Source organism: Topomyia yanbarensis, chromosome 1, assembly GCF_030247195.1.
Source record: "Topomyia yanbarensis strain Yona2022 chromosome 1, ASM3024719v1, whole genome shotgun sequence".
In the NCBI taxonomy this organism is placed as follows: domain Eukaryota; kingdom Metazoa; phylum Arthropoda; class Insecta; order Diptera; family Culicidae; genus Topomyia; species Topomyia yanbarensis.
This window is the reverse complement of record NC_080670.1, coordinates 203,422,476-203,442,811: the sequence shown is the minus strand read 5'-3', so window position 1 is coordinate 203,442,811 and position 20,336 is coordinate 203,422,476. Positions and strand designations below refer to the sequence as shown.

General features: G+C 37.5%; 1 protein-coding gene across 3 annotated transcripts in view; it reads right to left on the bottom strand.

Annotated features, from left to right (window-relative positions):
* LOC131688709 (uncharacterized) overlaps positions 1–20,336 on the bottom strand; it is a 202,652-nt gene that overhangs the window by 131,286 nt on the left and 51,030 nt on the right. The window contains exon 1 of one of the 3 annotated variants that reach the window (XM_058973193.1): positions 656–965. The exons of the other annotated variants lie outside the window; for them this stretch is intronic. The gene's annotated coding sequence lies outside the window, so the exon portion shown is untranslated. Of the gene's footprint in view, positions 1–655; positions 966–20,336 lie in introns of those variants that run through there. 3 annotated transcript variants of the gene reach the window in all.

Sequence of the window (20,336 nt, the reverse complement as noted above, 5' to 3'; positions counted from 1 at the left end):
ACGGACGTGTATCAACAAAGCTGACTCATGACAGGCATTACTTTCGATCTGTTGTATTAGTTAATAAGCAAATTCACCACACACTTTTTTTGTGCGATTTTTTTTCGTTCCGTCATCTATATTCACCACAGCAACATTGTCGATTTCTTCTGTCCATTTTTACCAGTGGGACAAACATCTCGTTCTCAGGTTCTGAGATATGACAAAGGGTCCCCAACACATCTGTTTTTTCAGAATACAAACTATCTTTCAAGTTGAAAAAGTAAACAACAGTACTTGTTAAATTTAATCCGCGACGTCATTGTGAAGAAAATTGCTTGATTCCTCTCGCTTAGGTACCTGTAATCTAACTCTAAATGCAAATTATTCTCCCCTTGTCAACATTCGGAAGGTTGATCATGGATATTGGACCGACGAACACCGCTGTGATTAACCTAGATTTTCGCATCGACGTCGCCCAACGAAACAAAAATCAATAACACTGTCGCGACAGCTGACTGTCATTATTACATAGCAACCGCAGAAAAAAAAACGCCGAAACAAAAGGTTTGCAACGCAGTAGCGAACGGGAAGGAGAAAGCATCCCATTTCCAGCGCAGCAGGAACAACTGTCAACTGTGAACGATCCGGAACGGAACTAGCTATATTTGCGTACATTTTCACTTGAAATTTGGCCTCTTCCTGTAATGATTTTCAACGCGAAACTACAGCAATGTCGGGCGCCATGTTTGGTGCCTGGTATCCGATAATCACTATACTGCGACGTTAAATTTGCTATTTTAACTCAACGGGCTGCTTAGATTGTTCCCGTTTGAAGCCCGTCCACACTAAACTTAAATTGAATCAATTTTCAACCTCGGTTGAATCACTTTGAAAAGTTACTAATCCAAACCACAACCATTTCATTCACAGTACGTGAAATCCGAATCGAAACTGTCCGGTCCAGACCGGACGACGATCCTTTAACCACCCAGCAGAGCCTGTACATTTTTCGAGAATCCAAAAGTGCGCCTGCTCCGTTCATATTTCTGCTGCTTTATTTTGTTCTGTTGTGTCAAAACAACGAAACCGCCAGAAGAGAGAGAGAGAATGAGCGCTGCCGGGCACTTTGCAGGCTTCCCATCCCATCTCCATCGGCACAGGGATAGCGGCTCACATCCATAACCCTTCGACGGTTCTTTAGCTGCCATAGTCTTCCGAGATAACAACAAAAGCAACCCTCGCCTCGTGTCGTCCCAATTTATCATGTTTTCACAGCGGTGCCGCCACCGGTTTCAAGAAGGGGTGCGAAGGATTCGCTCGAAAAGATGCAGTTTGCAGTGCGCAAGACGTGTTCCATCATCGCAGCCAGAAGGGATACAGAGTAGGGTGTCCCAAAATGACATCATGTTAAAAAAGTCATCGGGCTCACTTCTTAAATGAAAGGTTAGGGTATTAGGACCACTTTCTTCTTCGGAGTGAGTTTGCTAAAACGCTTCCTACTGGTGGCGACTTTTAATTTTTTGAAAAATGGGCCGGTTTTGTATAAAATTTCAAATTTATGCCCGTTGAAGTGGTCCTGAACTGTCTTAGATTTTTTTTCAGCATTTTTTATTTTTCTGGAGATCCAAACGGAGAAGTTTGGTTAGTTAGTTTGTACAAATTTGGAATTATAAGAGCGGCAGGGCCATTAAAACTTAGTAAAAAGTGAAATTTTTGGTGTTTTTCAGTATTTTTTCTTCAAAACTGGGTATCTACAAAATTTTAAAAGTACAGAAAACACTTTATATAGTTGAGCCGAATTCAGGGGCGTAATTTTATTGAAGAAAGTGTATAGCTACGGCCAATGGGGTATAAGTTATTTACGGTTATGTTAAATAACCTTTTGACATTTTATGATATTCATAAAAAATAACACTGTTCTACAAAATAAAACAACTTAAAAGGGCTTAGTCCGCATATTATTTTTCGGAAAATAGAAGGAAAATGATGAAAAATGGCATTTTTCACTTGTCTCTAGTACATCAGAATCGGTTTTTATGAGCATTTGACGATTTTAAAAAAAAAATATTTTCTATACTAATAGCCACCTAGCGGGTTTGAAAATCACTAAAATTAAACAAATATGTCGAGTTGATGGCAAGTTATGGCGTATATTTGAAGGCTGAATTGATTAACGTACTTACATTTTGTATATAAAGTCTTATTTTTATGTTAGGAACTTTGAAGTGGAGAAAAATGCAGAAGAGTGAGGTGAGTGTTGAAAAACTGATATTTACTGTTTAGATCACATAATTCCGAAATAGTCAAATTTGGGGCAAATATCCTCGAAAGAGTTTTACAACAGAATACAGCGCATCTTCTGACACAATCGTTTTGTTGAAGATGCCTCCTAGAAGTAATTATGGAGAATTAACTCTTCAAAAAATAGTTAGAGACTTGGCGTCATTAGCAGTTATTATTTTTATAATTTAAGTTACAAAAAAAATCATCAGATGCTCATTAAACCTCGTCCTGACAGACTAAAGACGTACAGAAAACGTCATTTTTCTTGATTTTCCTTCTATTTTTCGAAAAACAATGTGTGGTCAAAGCACATTTGAACTGATTTACTTTTTGGAACAGCATTATTTTTGATAAATTGCTAAAAATGTCAAAGGTTATCTAACAAAAACTTAAATAACTCATACCCCATTAGCCATAGCTATACACTTTATTCAGCAAAATTACGCCCCTGATTTCGGTTCAGCTATATAAAGTGTTTCCTGTACTTTTAAAAGTTTGTAGATACCCAGTTTTGAAGAAAAAATACTGAAAAACACCAAAAATTTCACTTTTTACTAATTTTTAATGGCCCTGCCGCTCTTATAATTCCAAATTTGTACAAACTAACTAACCAAACTTCTCCGTTTGGATCTCCAGAAAAATAAAAAATGCTGAAAAAAAATCTAAGACAGTTCAAGACCACTTCAACAGGCATAAATTTGAAATTTTATACAAAATCGGCCCATTTTTCAAAAAATCAAAAGTCGCCACCAGTAGGAAGCGTTTTAGCAAACTCACTCCGAAGAAGAAAGTGGTCCCAATACCCTAATCTTTCATTTAAGAAGTGAGCCCGATGACTTTTTTAACATGATGTCATTTTGGGACACCCTAATACAGAGGCGAGAGCCTGTCGCAGAATGTTTACCTTCGAATGGATTGTTTTAGACTAAAACACACATCACATACTTTACAGTTCGAACGAACCGGAATGACACTTGCCGCTTGCTATGTTTTTGCAGTTTCGCAATCAGTTGTTTGTCGTATATTTGTTCAACAATTATGCTTTACGATGCTGTCATTTTGTTTGAGCTGGGAACGATGTATTGTGGGTCTTTTGGGTAAACATCTTCGGAAAAGTTTCTTCATATTTATAATTTTCATAATATTGAACCGAAACCGTCTTCTGAGATGAGACCCCAACGCCTGGTACTATGCGAAACTAATGCTAATTTGGTGGTGGTTGGGACGTTTCTAACCAACATTAAGTTGGTGCCAGTTACTGAGCAGGAGAATCCGAAATACTAAACAGTCGTTTTTTTAGCAGAAAATAATTTAAATTTCAAATATGCCTTTCTTAATTTGCCTTTGGACCCATACTGCACACTACCTTAGCGAAAAACAAGCCCATCAAATGTAACATATCTCGGAACTGTGAAATTATGTAAAAAAAATTGGACCCGCTATTCATTCGTGAGTGATGGCGTCTGTCTTTCAATAGATGGAATGATTGTGCGAAAAAAAAATTGACCACTCAAGCGCCACTAGTTTACTTCAATTCATTTTCTTCTCGTATAGTAGCTATACGAGCCCATACAAATGATCCCCGCGGGGTTTTTGGCCACTGTCTGATGGCTTTCATTGTTAACCTCGATGATGGAGGTAGCGACGTGATGGAGGGAAGGATCTACGCATAATAATAAAGTGGTTTACAACTGGATGGGAGATCCTAATCCGATAGAAATTATGGTGCCTGAGAGCGATTTGTTGGATGAGGATTAATATAAATTTGAGGTAAGACGGGAAGCAGTTCAAAATGGACTTGATTTGGAATGTTGCCGATAAAATTGATCAATAAAAATAACGAAGGGTACTCCCAGGGTTTGAGTTTTTTTTCAATCTAAAAAGCAAGGAGATCAGCATTTCAAATAAAATTTGTGCAATATTACAATATACTAAAAATAAGCTATTTTAATGAGTTCTTTGACCTAGAAAGAACAGCTCATGTTCTAAAGAAGGTAAAGTAAAATGAGAATCGTTGCATTCCATTGAATGTAATAGATTTATGGATTCACATTTGGGCGATCGTAGCTAATGATCCTTGAGGTCAAAGATCAACGATCCTTGAGGTCAAGGATCAACGATCTTAGAGACCGAGGATCAATGATCCTTGGGTCCAAGGATCAACGATCCTTGGGTCCAAGGATCTACGATCCTTGAGGTCAAGTATCAACGATCCTTGAGGTCAAAGATCAACGAGCCTTGAGGTCAAGGATGAACGATCCTTAAGGTCAAGGATCAACGATCCTTGGGATCTAGAATCAACGATAAGGTCAAGTATCAACGATCCTTGAAGTCAAGAATCAACGATCAACGATCCTTGAGGTCAAGCATCAACGATCAACGATTCTTGAGGTCAAGTATAAACGACCTTTGAGGTCAAGGATCAACGATCTTAGAGATCGAGGATCAACGATCCTTGGGTCCAAGGATCAACGATCCTTGGGTCCAAGGATCAACGATCCTTGGGTCCAAGGATCAACGATCCTTGGGTCCAAGGATCAACGATCCTTGAGGTCAACGATCAACGATCGACGATGCTTGAGGTCAAGGATCAACGATCCTTGAGGTCAAGTATCAACGATCCTTAAGGTCAAGGATCAACGATCCTTGAGGTCAGGGATCAACGATCCTTGAGGTCAACGATCAACGATCCTTGAGGTCGAGGATCAACGATTTTTGAGGTAAAGGATCAAAGATCCTTAAGGTCAAGTATCAACGATCTTAGAGATCGAGAATCAACGATCCTTGAGTCCAAGGATCAACGAGCCTTGGGTCCAAGGATCAACGAGCCTTGGGTCCAAGGATCAACGATCCTTGAGGTCAAGGATCAACGATCAACGATCCTTGAGGTCAAGGATCAACGATCAACGATCCTTGAGGTCAAGGATCAACGGTCAACGATCTGTGAGGTCAAGTATCAACGATCCTTGAGGTCAAGGATGAATGATCCTTGAGGTCAAGAATCAACGATCCTTGAGATCAGGAATCAATGATTCTTGAGGTCAAGATCAACGATCCTTGAGATCAAGAATCAACAATCCATGAGGTCAACAATCAACGATCCTTGAGGTCAAGAATCAACGATCCTTGAGATCAAGAATCTACGATCCTTGAGGTCAAGAATCAACGATGCTTGAGGTGAAGTATCAACGATCCTTGAGGACGATTAACGATCAACCATTCTTGCGGTCAAGTATCAACGTTTCTTGAGGTAAGAGATCAACGATCCTTGAGGTCAAAGATCAACGATCCTTGAGGTCAACGATCAACGATCTTAGAGATCGAGGTTCAACGATCCTTGAGGTCAAGTATCAACGATCCTTGAGGTCAAGGATTAACGATCCTTAAGGTCAAGGATCAACGATCATTGAGGACAAGGATCAACGATCAACCATTCTTGCGGTCAAGTATCAACGACCCTTGAGGTCAGAGATCAACGATCCTTGAGGTCAAAGATCAACGATCTTTGAGGTCAAGGATCAACGATCAACGATCCTTGAGGTCAAGTATCAACGATCCTTGAGGTCAAGGATCATGCCCCTTGAGGTCAAGGATCAACCATCCTTGAAGTCAAGGATCAACGATCCTTGAGGTCAAGAATCAACGATCAACGATCCTTGAGGTCAAGAATCAACGATCAACGATCCTTGAGGTCAAGTATCAACCATCCTTGAAGTCAAGGATCAACGATCCTTGAGGTCAAGGATCAACGATCAACGATCCTTGAGGTCAAGAATCAACGATCCTTGACGTCAAGGATCAACGATCCTTGAGATCAAGAATCTACGATCCTTGAGGTCAAGAATCAATGATCCTTAAGGTCAAGGATCAACGATCCTCGAGGACGATTAACGATCAACCATTCTTGCGGTCAAGTATCAACGTTTCTTGAAAGATCAACGATCCTTGAGGTCAAAGATCAACGATCCTTGAGGTCAAGGATCAACTATCTTAGAGATCGAGGTTCAACGATCCTTGGGTCCAAGGACCAACAATCCTTGAGCTGAAGGTTCAACGATCCTTGGGTCCAAGGATCAACGATCCTTGAGGTCAACGATCAACGATCCTTGAGGTCAAGGATCAAGGATCAACGATCCTTGAGGTCAAGTATCAACGATCCTTGAAGTCAAGGATCAACAATCCTTGAAGTCAAGGATCAACGATCAACGATCCTTGAGGTCTAGATTCAACGATCAACGATCCTTGAGGTCAAGAATCAACGATCCTTGACGTCAAGGATCAACGATCCTTGCGGTCAAGGATCAACGATCCTTGCGGTCAAGGATCAACGATTCTTGCGGTCAAGAATCAACGATCCTTTCGGTCAAGGATCAACGATTCTCGAGTCCAAGGATCAACGATCGTCGTATTCAACGATCGTCGTATTCAACGATCAACGATCCTGGGGGTCAAGGATCCACGATCCTTGAGGTCAACGATCAAAGATCCTTGAGTCTATGAGGTCAAGGATCAACATTCCTTGAGGTTAGGAATGAACGATCCTTTAGTTTAAGGATCAAAGATCCTTGAGGTCAAAGATCAACGTTCCTTGAGGTCAAGAATCAGCGATCCTTGAGGTCAAGGATCAACGATCTTAGAGGTCAAGAATCAACGATCCTTGGGTCCAAGGATCAATGATCCTTAAGGTCAAGAAGCAACGATCCTTGAGATGAAGATTCAACGATCCTTGACATCAATGATTAACGATCCTTGAGGTCAAGAATCAACGATCCTTGAGGTCAAGAATCAACAATCCTTGAGGTCAAGGATCAACGATCTTTCAGGTCAAGGATCAACGAACCTTGAGGTCAAAGATCAACGATTTTTGTGGGCAAGGATCAACGATAGAGGTCGAGGATCAACAGTCTTAGAGGTCAATAATCAACGATCCTTGGGTCCAAGGATCAACGATCCCTGAGGTCAAGCATCAACGATCAACAATCCTTGAGGTCAAGGATCAACGACCCTTGAGGTCAAGGATCAGCGATCCTTGAGGTCAAGGATCAGCGATCCTTGAGGTCAAGGATCAACGATCCTTGAGGTCAAGGATCAACGATCCTTGAGGTCAAGGATCAACGATCCTTGAGGTCAAGGATCAACGATCCTTGAGGTCAAGGATCAACGATCCTTGAGGTTAAGGATCAACGATCCTTGAGTCCAAGGATCAACGATCCGAGCCCAAGGGTCAAAGCGTCTAAAGATCAAAGATCCTTGAGTTCTAAGGATCAACGATCCTTGAGCCCCAGGATCAACGATCCTTGAGTCTAAGGATCAACCATTCTTGAGACCAAGAGTCAACAATCTTTGAGTCCAAGTTTCAATGATCTTTGAGTCCAAGGATCAACGACCCTTAAGGTCAAGGACAGTAGCGATCCTCGAGCCTAAGGATCGATCACCATCGTATTCAACGATAAGCGATCCTTGAGTTCTATGTTCAACTATCCTTGAGTTCAAGGATCAACGTTCCTTAAGTCAAAAGTTCAAGTTTTATTATTGAGCGCCCGTTTAGTTTATTCGAAGAAAACCGATCATGGCTAACCAAAGGTATCGGTTGAAATTTTCCACAGCCTCGTATTTCTCTCTATTTTTCAACGTCCACTGACGAGATCGTACATCACAACACAAACTAGTGCCGATTTTGCGAGCTATGATGAAAGATATCATTTCCTTAAGATTCCGATGACAGAGACAGGTGTCACATTTCGTTTTCGACTATATTGACTATCTAGGCTAACTGGTGGCTGCCGTCAGTTAGTCAGGAGGAGCCACTGTTTCGCACATTCACTTTCTTCTCTTGATCATCGTTGATCGCGGAATGGGGCTGTAGGACAATTTGAATTAGTCGAGATGACCGGGGGAAATTAGTGCCGTAACTGTCAGCTCAGCAAACGGAACGTTTCAAACGCTTTTGTGTATGTGTCCGCGAGAGAGAGAGGCTTCATTATGGTATAATTTGAACGAAACTTCGATGAGACATTCAATTAAAAAGCTCGATTGCGCGACGTCTTTTTTTGCGTAATATTTGCATCGAACTAGACGGACAGTATTAGCTCATCCGAGGCGAGACCCGGAAAATGCAATAAGGGGTCCAACTATGATGAAGCGAGAGAAAAAAAATTAGATTACATCGGACGGAATCCGGACAGATCTCAGCCAATTACCCTAAACTGGTTTGCTATTAGGTTTGCCGTGCGTAACGAAAACCCTTTCCATTTTCAGGGGCGGGGGGGTGAGGACAGTTGAGACTTTGTATTTACAATGCACCTGAGGTTCACCCTCCCATTCCGTGTAAAGTGATCAGTTTCATCGGTTCACTTCGGTTATGGCTATTTTATTACAGATGTGGCACCTGATCTCTTTCACCAGCGGAGTTCGTTGGTGGTTCGTTGGCGATTGGATTGTTCACTGTGCGTATGCGCATATATTATGCATATTGTACGGTTTAAAGTAGCGTAACTCTTAACCTAAACCGCCAATTATCTGCTGCGTCCATTACCGATGATCGATTAGTGTGCGGTACTCATCGTTTGAGAGAGAGCTTTCGAGTGGGTTCCTCATCATCTACTTCATCTAGTCGGTTCGGTGGCTGGTCAGTTGGTTTCCTGCCGCAGTGGTTCACTTTTTGAATATGTATATTAGTGGGACGATGACCGATTGCGATTCTCATACGAATACCGCCTCGACGAGGCTTTTGCGCAGTTCGGTTAGAATTTGCTGCTTGATAATGGGTCGGGAGTTGGGAGAAGACATACTTTTTTAGTTTAAAAGTATATGATTATTGGTCTTTCATACCATACATTTCGTAAAAAAATCATATTTCGTGCCAAGCTACCATGAACTACTTAACCCTTAAATGCACAATGCTGATTTTGATAAAATTTCTCAAAATAATCGTATACTTACATAGTGCGACAATTTTTGATAATTCAAGAAAATGACATTGCGCGCTTAAGGGTTTAAGAGTTACCTCGATGGTCGAAAAGACAGTACAGCTTCTTCATCAGAACGAATCCCTAATTTATTTATATTAAAGATTTAAATGAATGTTTCCGCACTAGTTTCAGTTTCCCTGTTTGCTCCACGACTTTCCAAGACAGAAAATTGCTTTCATTTTCAGGTTTTTCGCTGACGTATTTTTGGCCAATATCCCAACATTCTGAACAGGACCAGATACGTAATTCTCCTTTCTTTTATGAGAATTTCACTAGAAAGCAAAAGGTCTTTGATAAAAGAAGCAATTTTTTTCCACTGGTAAGCTGCATTACCTTTGCCTTTAGTCCGTTTATGCAGCAACACCGATGAAAACGTTTCAAATAACCTTACCAGTTGATAAAAAACTATTTTTAAACGTCTCCTTGAGATTGAAGAGATTGACTTAAAATCGAGAGCAAACCAAAACAGAAACACAGCACCGCTCGTTCAAGCACTTTTCTATGGAGCTTTTCTAAACACCCCGCCTGCTTGGTCAGCATAGTCAGCACAACACAACGCTTTCAGCGTTTGCTGCTTTACCGGTGGAAAACCATCTCCAAGAAAGCTTCAATGATTGCCATGGCCCATGGAGTATCGAGCTGCTGGCATCAAACACCTCGGTTTGTTTGTTGTTCAAATGCTCGTTGGTATAGTCTACATTTTGGCGTACCACCGTGTTGTAGTACTAGAAGCTTAGCTGAGTTAATTTTCTTTACACCTTTTTCCACGTGGTTAGAGTAGGAGTTGGAGATCAGTGTTGCCACCTTTACGGCTGCTCTGAGAATTTGAAACAATATATATGGTGCCGAATTAATTCGTGATAAAAATAAAACATTTCTCGACAAACATATGATTACGGCTTAAAAGCCAACTGTCAAAATTCACTTTGAATGAAACGGTCACTCGCCAGTCACAGATGTTGGTAGTAAACAAAAGAGAAAAGTTTTCTCTAGCATTTAGTACTGTGAACTGTGTTTGGGCAGTATCGGTTTGTCCGGAGTTTCCCTTTAAAGAGAATGACAGTTGGCATTTACGCCGTAATCATATGTTTGTCGAGAATTTGCAAAAATTGTTTGAGGTTAGGTATTTCGTGGTGAAAACAAACCGACCTCCTTTGGAGTGTATTTGCATATGAATGTGGTTATAAATGAGCTGTCATTCTTAATTTGTAAAAGACAAGACCTTTTTTTTAATTTTTTGAAAACTTCGTTTCAAAAATTCAAAGACAATTTCAATTTTTAAAAAGTTGAAACTCGGAACAATCTGCCAAATTGGGTAACATGCTGAATGATTTCTGGTGTGGTATTCATAACCTCCTCAAAGCGTTAGCTTCCTAAGGATACAAACAATTTCGACTGCCAAACGGCTGGAAACATATCCAGTTAATCGCCGTTTGCACAAACTTTTACCTAAACCTAAAAAGATGAAGAAACCAATTAGCCTCCCACATTTCTTTTACAGTAAATGGCCATTTCATCAGCCGTCGTATAATTTAACCGATTGGTTACAATTTACAGCTTCCATTCGATTGCTTTCTTCCTTCGTAGGCTCGTGTGCGATCGGGAATTCGCAAACGATCTTACGCGGATACATGGATCCATAAGAATTTTGCCGAAAACTAACGGTCAATCATCACAATCGAACATTTCTGTTCATCCGCTTACTGTTGTTTATTGGCATAACAAAATGTCGTTGTCAATGGCAACTCGGCACATGTGACTATTCAAAATATAGTGCTGGTATTATCAAATCGGCATTTTGTGCATGGCTTCCTGAATTCAGCATGGAGCAGAGTCGAAGCTTCCCCAAAAATTACGTGACACATTCGTTAAGCAAAAACAACGATATGACCGAAATTGTTTGGCGATTTCTCTTGCTAGGTACCGACCAATCGCTGCGAGTGACTAAAATTGTGACTCACGTTCCGAACTAAGGCGCATTGTGACTGGGAAGTCAGGAAAAATAAGGACAACAAGGAAGAAATAAGAATGAAGAAAAAATAGGAATCGTGAAACAAAAAAAAATGAAGTATCAAGTAAAAAGGCGATGGAAAGCTGAAAAATAAACAGAAATAGGAAATACATAACAAAAAAGGAAAAAAAAAAAAGATATACAAAAGAGCAAAATTGAAAAGTTTAGAAAGAAATAAAAAAAGAAGAAAGAGAAAGGAAAACATAAAACTTAAAAAGAGTAATGGAAAAAAACTATAGAAAGGGAAATAAAAAAGAAAAGGAAAACGTACATTGAAAAAGAAAATCATAAGATCAACTGAGAAAGGAAAATGTAAAAAGGTGAATATGAGAAATAAAAAGAGATAGGGAGAAAATACGAACAATGTAAAAGAAAAAAATGAACAGTAACAAGAAATAAATTTTAGGGCAAAATATAACAATAATCTCGAACGGAAACAAGGAAAGAAAATTAATAACAAGAAGAAGGAAAAATAGAGATAATAATAGAAAAATCTAGAGAAAAGGGTAATAAAAACCAAATAAAAAACACTAAAATGAAAAGTAAAATGAAAGTAGCTTCAAAGAAGAGGCGAAAACGGAATTAAGAATTAAATAAAGAAAAAAATTAAATAACTTGAATAGTTCTGAGCCAATGTGAGAACTGAGTAGAAAATGGAAACGGGAAGAAAAATGTGAATAATTAAAAAACGCAGAAGAATCTAAGACAAATTTAATCGAAAGAAATAAAAAGAAAACAAGAAACAAAGGAAACGAATACGTGGTACATAGGAAAAAGAAAAGGAGCAGCAAAAAAGGGAACGAAGAGAAATGAAATAGAAAAACGCGAACTAAAAAACAATGAGGCAAAAAAGACGTATTGCTCAACGGGAAACGATTAAATCAAAGGAAAGCCAAAAGAAAGGTATAAGAGTATAGAAAGGAAAAAAAACCAGAATATAGAAATAAATTGAGAGAAAAAACAGAAAAAAAGAAAAACGAAAAAAATAAGCAGAAAAATAGGGAAATATGAAAAAGAATAAGAAAAACAAGAAAGTAAAGGTAAATAAATGGAAATAGTTAGAAAATCGAAAGGGGATGAAACGGGAAAGGAGGAATAAAGAGAACTGAAAGCAAATAGACACTCAGGGACGATTCGTAAATTGCGTAACGCTTTTAAGGGGAGGTGGAAGGGATACGACAAATTATGACATATGGGGAAGGGGGAGTAAGCTAGAACGTAACGTAAAATGTTTTACAGAAGAAAACCAATTTTTTTAAGGAATTTCTTACGTAATAGGGGAGGGGGGTTAGAGAAATTTGTGACAATTTGTTACATTGAAGGAGAGGGAATCAATTTTGGGCAATTTTTGCGTCACGTAATGCATTATTCAAGAAGCATTGAACAAATTGAGGGAAGGCAAAAGAAAAATAATCAACTATGTACAACAGGTAAAATGAGAAAGTAAAAGAAAACCAGAGAAGGAATAAGGTAACATGAAACAAGACAAAAAAGAAGATATAAAAACAAGAAGAAACACATATAACATTTGTTACAAAAGATAGATTAATTTGTTCAAAAGTGATAAGGAAAAATCAAACCTGAAAATAACTAAAAGAAAATGAAATCATTGTAAAAAAAAGAAAAAAAAATAGAAAACAATGATTAAAAAGAGCTAAAAAAAGCTAAGGAAACAAGAAAAAGAAAAAAAGTAGTAGAAACTATAAAGGACCAAAAATTAAAAAAGGAAGCAAAGAATACAAAAGGAAAACAGCGAAAGGAGTGCAAAAATAAATAGACAAATGAAAAAAAAACAGAAATAGTTCAAATGTAAAACGAATCATGAACAAAGAAAAAAAATGTAATTAGCTAAAAGGAGAAATAAAAAAACGGAAAAGCAAAAGAATGGCTAAACGATAGAAGGACAAAAGGAATTAAATTGGAAAAGAGATGGAAAACAGAACCAGAGAACGAATAATACAACCACCAAACCGAAACACCAAAGAAAGTAAGGAGAACAAAAAAGTACGTGAAAGCAAAACGGGAAAATGGAAGCCATAAAAATAAGAAAGTAAGCAATTGGTAAACAGAAAAAGAGATCAGGAAAAAAAAAGAGAAACCAGAAGAGAAAAAAAGTAAAAGGAGCAAAAAAAAAACAGGAAAGCGAAAAGAACAAGTCATATCGTAAAATGAACAAAAAATTAAATTAAAGGAAAGGGAGAACAGGCAAAAGTTGATAGTGAGAGGGAAGAAACAAAAAAAAAGAAATTTTAAAGCGAAAAAGGGAAAAAAGAGAAAGAAAAAATAGGGGCGGCCATAGCGTAGTTGGTAAATCAATTGCCTTGTACGCAGCTCACCTTGGTTCGATTCCCAACCCCGCACATAGGGTTAGAAATTTTTCTGAAGAGATTTCCCTAATCCGACAAAGAGACGGATGACCCTAAGGTTCAAACCTCTATAGTCAAAATAACGTAAAAAGAAAGAAAAATTGTGAAACGGAAAAGACGGCAGGATAAAAAGAGGACAAAAACGGGAAAAGAAATTTTTGTATGAGACCAATAGAAAAATTAAAGTAAAATATGAAAAGAGAGAGGAAAGGGTAAATAAGAAAAGAAAAAGAAGAGAAAAAAACAAGGAAAGGAAAGACAGTAGTAGGTAAAAAATAAGACAAAGCAGTTGTAAGCAGAGAATAGACAAATTTCTGAGGAACGAAGTTGACAAAGCAAGTGCAGAAAAGGAAACAGCAACAATGAAAATGGAATAGAAAGCTGAAGAAGAACGGAAAAGAAATAAAAAATAAGAAGAAAAGAGTAGTAACGGAAATTAAATTTAAAGTGAAAATAGTTTAAATACTTCGAACGTAAACACAAACAGCAACACGAAAAATAGAACAAAGGAAATAGTGATATGTGAATAGTTAACATTTTTCACAGGTTAACACCAGAAAAATGTACAAAAGAAGGAAATTCAAAACCAAAAAGGACAAAGAAAAAACGATAAATATAAAAAAATAAATTATGTAGAGGATAGAGCAAATAAAAGAGAAAAGATAAATAAAGGAAAAAACTTAAAAATGCACTGGAAAAAGTAAAAGCGAAAATGAAAAAGAAAATGAGAAGAAAAATGTGAGTTAAAAAAATGGAAACCGCGTTAGGAAATAGGGAAATGCTAAATTGAATGCACGCCAAGCGAAAATTTAAAACAAATAAATATATAAATCATGAAATAGAAAAATGAAAAAGTGAAAAGAACAACCAGGAAAAGGGATAAAAGACAAAAAAGTTGAAAGGAGTAACATAAAAAAAACTTGGAAAAATAAATTGAAACTAAAGTAAAAAGCGGAAAACAAAAAAGAAATAATGCAACAGAAAAATCACAATATGAAAAAGGAGATACCGAGAAAAATAAGAAAGAAGTAGAAAAGGGTAATGCGAGACGCAAATTATTTAAAAAAAGGAATATACACAATGGAAGCAAAATGGAAAAAAGGAAATATAGAAATATAGAGCACAAAAATGATGATACTGAAAGAGGCAAATATCATAGAAAAAGCAAAATAACGAAAATAAGAAACGGAAACGAATATAAAAAAATTAACAGGAATAAAACAAATATGAGAAATAATAGAAGAAATAGTTCAAAGAAAAAAATACGCAAAAAGACAATTTAAAACGATAAAAACGGAACAAGTTAAAAGGAAAAATATGTATACTAAAACTGTAAGTATTACAGACGTAAGCACACAGGATTAAAAGTAAAAGAGTATACAAGCTAATGTCCAGAATAGAAATAAAAAAGGAAAGCATGGTGAAAGAAAAAATCTAAGAACGTCAAAACAAAAAAGGCAAAAACAAAGATGGAAACCCCATTCAAAACAGACCAAAGGAAAAAATAAATCGATGAGAAAAGAAAATAAAATAAAAAAAGGAAACTAAAAAAATACCAGAAAAAGGAAAAAAGGTAGAGAATAAAACGATCTTAAAAAAAAGAAGGCAAGACAATAAGTATACAAAAAATAAAAAGGAACAATGGAATAAGCCAAATAAAACATGAACAAAAAAAACAGGAAAAAAGGGAAAAATCAACGAAGAATAATAAAAACAACAGAAGACAAATGTAAGCGGAGAACAGAAAAAGGAAAAAGTGAAACATTAACAAGGAAAACAGGGAACCAAAATGATATAAAGCAACACAAAACGAGAATAGAAAAAAAAGAAAAAGGAGAAAAGAAATAATGATAGATAAAAATAAAAAAGCAAAAATAAAAAAACTGTTAATGGAAAGGGAAAGGAAGAACATGCACAATTATAAGCGGACGTAGAAAAAGGAAAAAGTAAATAAGGGAAAGTGAAAAAAAATCTATAGAAAAAGCGAAATTACACAAAGAATCAACGAATGGAGCCTGGGAGTAGCTTGCCATCCTCAGCGTGCACGTTTCGAGAGTTCTTAATTTTGAAGAATTAATAACGACGCCGGCCACGTCCTAGCAATCATCGGGGAAGGAAGGGGATGTTAGTATGACAACCGTTTGTTATGGAGACCGTGTATACCTCTGCATCTCATTTGGATTCGCCTTGATAAGTGATACAATATATGCAACTCTCAGAAGCGTTTTAAAACAAATCTAGCCGAATTTAAGAAACACGTATTGGTTCTTTTGTCGTCCGTACAAAATGGTATATGTATGTTGAGTGATTTAGGATTAACGTTTCAACTTAATCTCATCAGCAATTGCGGGGTGGGTGTAGCGTAGTTGGTTAATCGATTGCCTTGTACTTAGCGCACCTGGGTTCGATTCCCGACCCCGCACTATGAAATTTTTCATAAGAGATTTTTCTAACCCGAAGAGGCGAATGACGAAAGCGAAAGGTTAAAACCTCTATAATCGAAATAAAAAAAAGCATACGACAGGTAACTTAATCAGCACTTAGACGTGAAATTGTAACTCTGTATACTGGTCAACTTTGCTGCTACGCACTGATGAGACGATAGTCCTAACTTAAGTACCTTTCTAAATGTTTACGAGCATCTAGAAATGCGACAATCTTCCCGAAAATGGCATTTATTTAACCTATTCACCTTTCTAATATCTACCAAAAACATTACCGATGAGTGACGAGTTAAGTAAGTTGCTCGTTGGGAGATAAATCAAGAAATCATCCACGGAGAGGGTGCTGCTAAATTGGACGCGCAACAGGGTGACATTTCAAACATGGTGAAAGGTTGAAACTGAATGTTGTTAAACTTGTCCTAGCTGGTAATTGGATTTCGCACGTTCGGGTTGTAATTATGAATGAGTTATGATGTGATGATGTTGGTAATAACATCTTTCTGATAAATTTGCAACATTTGTGGAGACATTATTAGCTAATCCAATAAAAATTCAGCAACTTTATTTAGCTATTACTTCAGAGTTTTTGTCGGTAAAAACTATTATATTCGGTCCTAAACTTTTCTATCCGTCACATCATAGGCTAGCCGCTTATAATCCTACTCGAACCGGTTCCATTCCCTTAGAAATCACTTTGATGATTACACATCCAGCAGTAATCCGTCCTCAATGGATGTTGGCCTTGTGAAGCACACTGCAGTTAGGACCATCATCAGCCAGAGCCAGTTGACTAATAACACTGTAATTTATTATTGTACGTACGATTGGTGTCCTCTTGAAACCCAGCACCACCAGCCGATTGCTACATGAAATGATCCACTGGAAAATTGAAGCCTCCCCCATCATCGCAGTGCTCGAGAAAAACTGCCGGCTCTGCAACCGCAACCAACCAATAGATCGAGCCTTCCGGTTGAAGTGCACTGCTGCTGGCCGGGGCAAGTGGTCCGTTAAGCTTTAAAGTGTGTACTTCAGCTGAGTTGAGTTATAGGTACGACTGTCTGTGGTAAGTAAGTAACTACACCGACCGTAGCTCAATCGATTGAAGGAAATGTTTTCAGCGCCTACTGCCGACTGCCTACCTGCATCGGCCGGGTAATGATTCGTGAAGAATGTGTGCCAAGAATGGCGAACGGTTTGTTTTGATTTATGGCGGTAAACGGTTGGTGCTAGCTACTGCGCCTACTACGTCCAAAACTTTTAGCACGTGTGAGCGATGTTGCACTTGAGGAAAAAAAACGGAAGCGACATTAGTAAAAGTGTGTCAACATATTCGGTGCAGCCAATTTTACAGCTTCCCGTGGTAATCGTTTGCGGATACCTTATACAGAGATTCACGTAGTTAACAATTAATCAGTGAGACGATGACATCTTCTATGTGTCAAGTGTCAGAGGATTTTGATGGAACAAATAAGGAAGAGGATGATCACTAAATCAGATAATTATAGAAGGATACGTTAAGTACGAACAATTAAATCTTATTCAATTGCAACCGGAAATTACCAATTAATCCTCCAAACCTTCCCCGAGTTGCAAATCACACCACTTTTCGAATTGCAGTAAATTATCACATACTTACTCCGTAAGGTAACACAGGCACACTATTTATCGTTTTCGTCCAAGACTCCGGGAGTGGAAACGATCACCGTAGAGGTACCAGGCAACGACGAAACCGTAGATCGATCCAACCGGCTCTACCGTGACCAAAAATGCGTGACTCGACTAAATCTGCGATAACAGAACTTGTTACTGTTGTTGTTGTCATTGGTCATTTTTCTTTCCTACCGTGGAGTGCCATATCGGCCGTTCGGTCGGTTGAGGGGTTATATCAAAACGGTTACCGTTGGTTACCGCATAAACAACAAATTAATGTCCAATGTTTTTTTTTCTGCAATACTTTCACTCTCAGTCAGTTCACAGACAGGATTAGTGGATTAGCGCCGCGCCAGGCAAGAGTATCAATTAAAGGAGAGACCCGTAGGATGTTTTTTTTCTGTTTCTTGAATTGTTATCGTCTTATGAATGATATATCGAAGGCGGAAATTGGATACTTTTACTTTCTCTCTATTTAGAATCGTGTGGAAAAACGATTGCTGCAATTTGAAAGGGTAGCTAGTGTTTAAATGAAATTATTCATTGCATTTAAACTTTTGACGCCACTCCCTAATTACTACAGAGAGAGTTCTATATCGCTTCGCATTTCTTTTACGTTGTCTTTGAATTTCACGTCTATGCGTTATTTACTTTGCTGCTTGATGGTTGTTCAGTCTGCCCTCTCCCTTGTTTTCGTGTACGTCTCGTGTCGTTGTCGCTAGAGCAGTTTTGGTTTTTTACTATTGGTTGTTTCTGAGTGACCTTGCTGTATCCGTCTTTTTGTTCGGTTATTCTTTCGCTAGGCGTACTGGATGTTGATCTATTTTCTTTAGCAGTTTTAGCGCATGGTTTACCGTAGTTTGCCGTCTGATTGCTTCTCACGCACGTTCTTCTCTGGTTTATTTGTCTTTTCTTTTTGCCATAGAACTATCTCCTTTTTCTATTTTCTTACTTTTAATTTAGTTCGTTTTGTTTTTCCTTTTCAGGTTTGTTCTGAATTTTTGTTTTTATTCCTGTTTAATCACTTTTCTGCATTCGCACGGCAAATAATTTTTTACGAAAATATCAACGATGTTTGCCAAAAGCGACCTTCATAAACAACATTTTTTTGCTTAGGAAATAAAAAAAACAGGAATAGAACAAAATCGTTTTAAAAATTTACTTTTATTTTGTTCACCTTCGTTCACCTTCGATTTTTTCCCCTTTATCTATTTTGTTTTCAGGATACTATTCTTGATGCTTTCTCCTGTTTTCTTTTGCTTTCTCCTAACTTTAACTTTTTCCTGCTTCATTTGCCATTTCGTTTTTCCTGCTATTATTCTTAATTTTTGCCTTGATTTCTTACACATTCTTTCATCTTACTCTTTACCTCCTTTTAAGCTTCTCCTTTTCTCGTTTTTCTTAACTTTAGTACCCTTAGTTTTTCCTTGTTCCCAGCGTGTCTGTTTACTCTTTCCCAATTCTCATTAGAAATTGTTCTTTGTTTCGCATTAATTTGTTTCTTTTTGCTTCCATTCTTAACTATTTCTATTTCCTATTAGAATTCTCTCTTTATTGTTTTCTTTTTAATTATTTACGTTTTTCTTTTCTCCTTTTTTCTTGGCTCGTATTCTGCTTTATTTTTTTATTTTTCTATTTCGTTTTACGTTCTCTTTTCATTTATTCCATTTATTTCACAATTCTTTTTCCGTTGTTGGATTTTATTCTTCTTTCTTTGTCGATTGAAGTTTTCTCTGTGCTTTTCCTGTTTCTATTTCCATTCTTCCCGTGTCTCCCTTTTCACCCTTTAAATAAGAATAAACATTTTCTTGATTTTGTCCATCTTCTATTTTTTATTATTCCTGTAATTTTTGGAGATTGCTTCTACCTAATACCTTTTTTAATTGTTACATGTTCCGATTTTTGTTTCCTTGCATTTTCCCATTCACTTTTCTTCTTTGTCTCTTTCATTATTTACCTGCGCGCCTTTTTATATTTTTCCTGTTGACATTTTCGCTTCTTTTTTCTATTCTCTTTTTTATCTGTTGGTATCTTTCTGATTATTCTTGAAATATTTTACATCGATCTCTTTCTTTTTATTTTATTTTTCGTTTTCACCGTCTTACTTATTCTTCTTTATTTTGCCCTATTCCTTTTCCAAATTGGCTTCCGCGTTTTTCTATTTCTAATATTTTTCTTCTATTTTCCATTTTCCCTTTTATTTTTACTCTTTCCCGATTTTATTATTCTTTCTTTTCTAATTTCACTAAGTATGCTATTGAATCCGCCACTTTTGGTATTAGCTCCTAAGGCTAATGGCACTGGCTGTTGATGTGGAGGTATCGGACGCAGTTTTTTGAGTTGGCATTATTGCCTAATATGAGTTGCCACACATGTAGCAAGCGTCAGTTGTTTAGGTGATGGGTGTTGAAAACTGTGTATTGGATTTGATTTCTGTTTAGCGGTGTTTGCGGTTGGTTTTCTGTAATGAGCCATCGGATCAGTGAACTAACACGAATTAATCTGACCTTGTTAGGCGCAAAGCGATTTTCTGTTCATTTATTTTTTTTAATTTATTTATTCACTTAACATTTGCTATTGAGCTTGAAGCTCTTAGTGGCTGACTAGTTATAATTTGCAAACAATACTT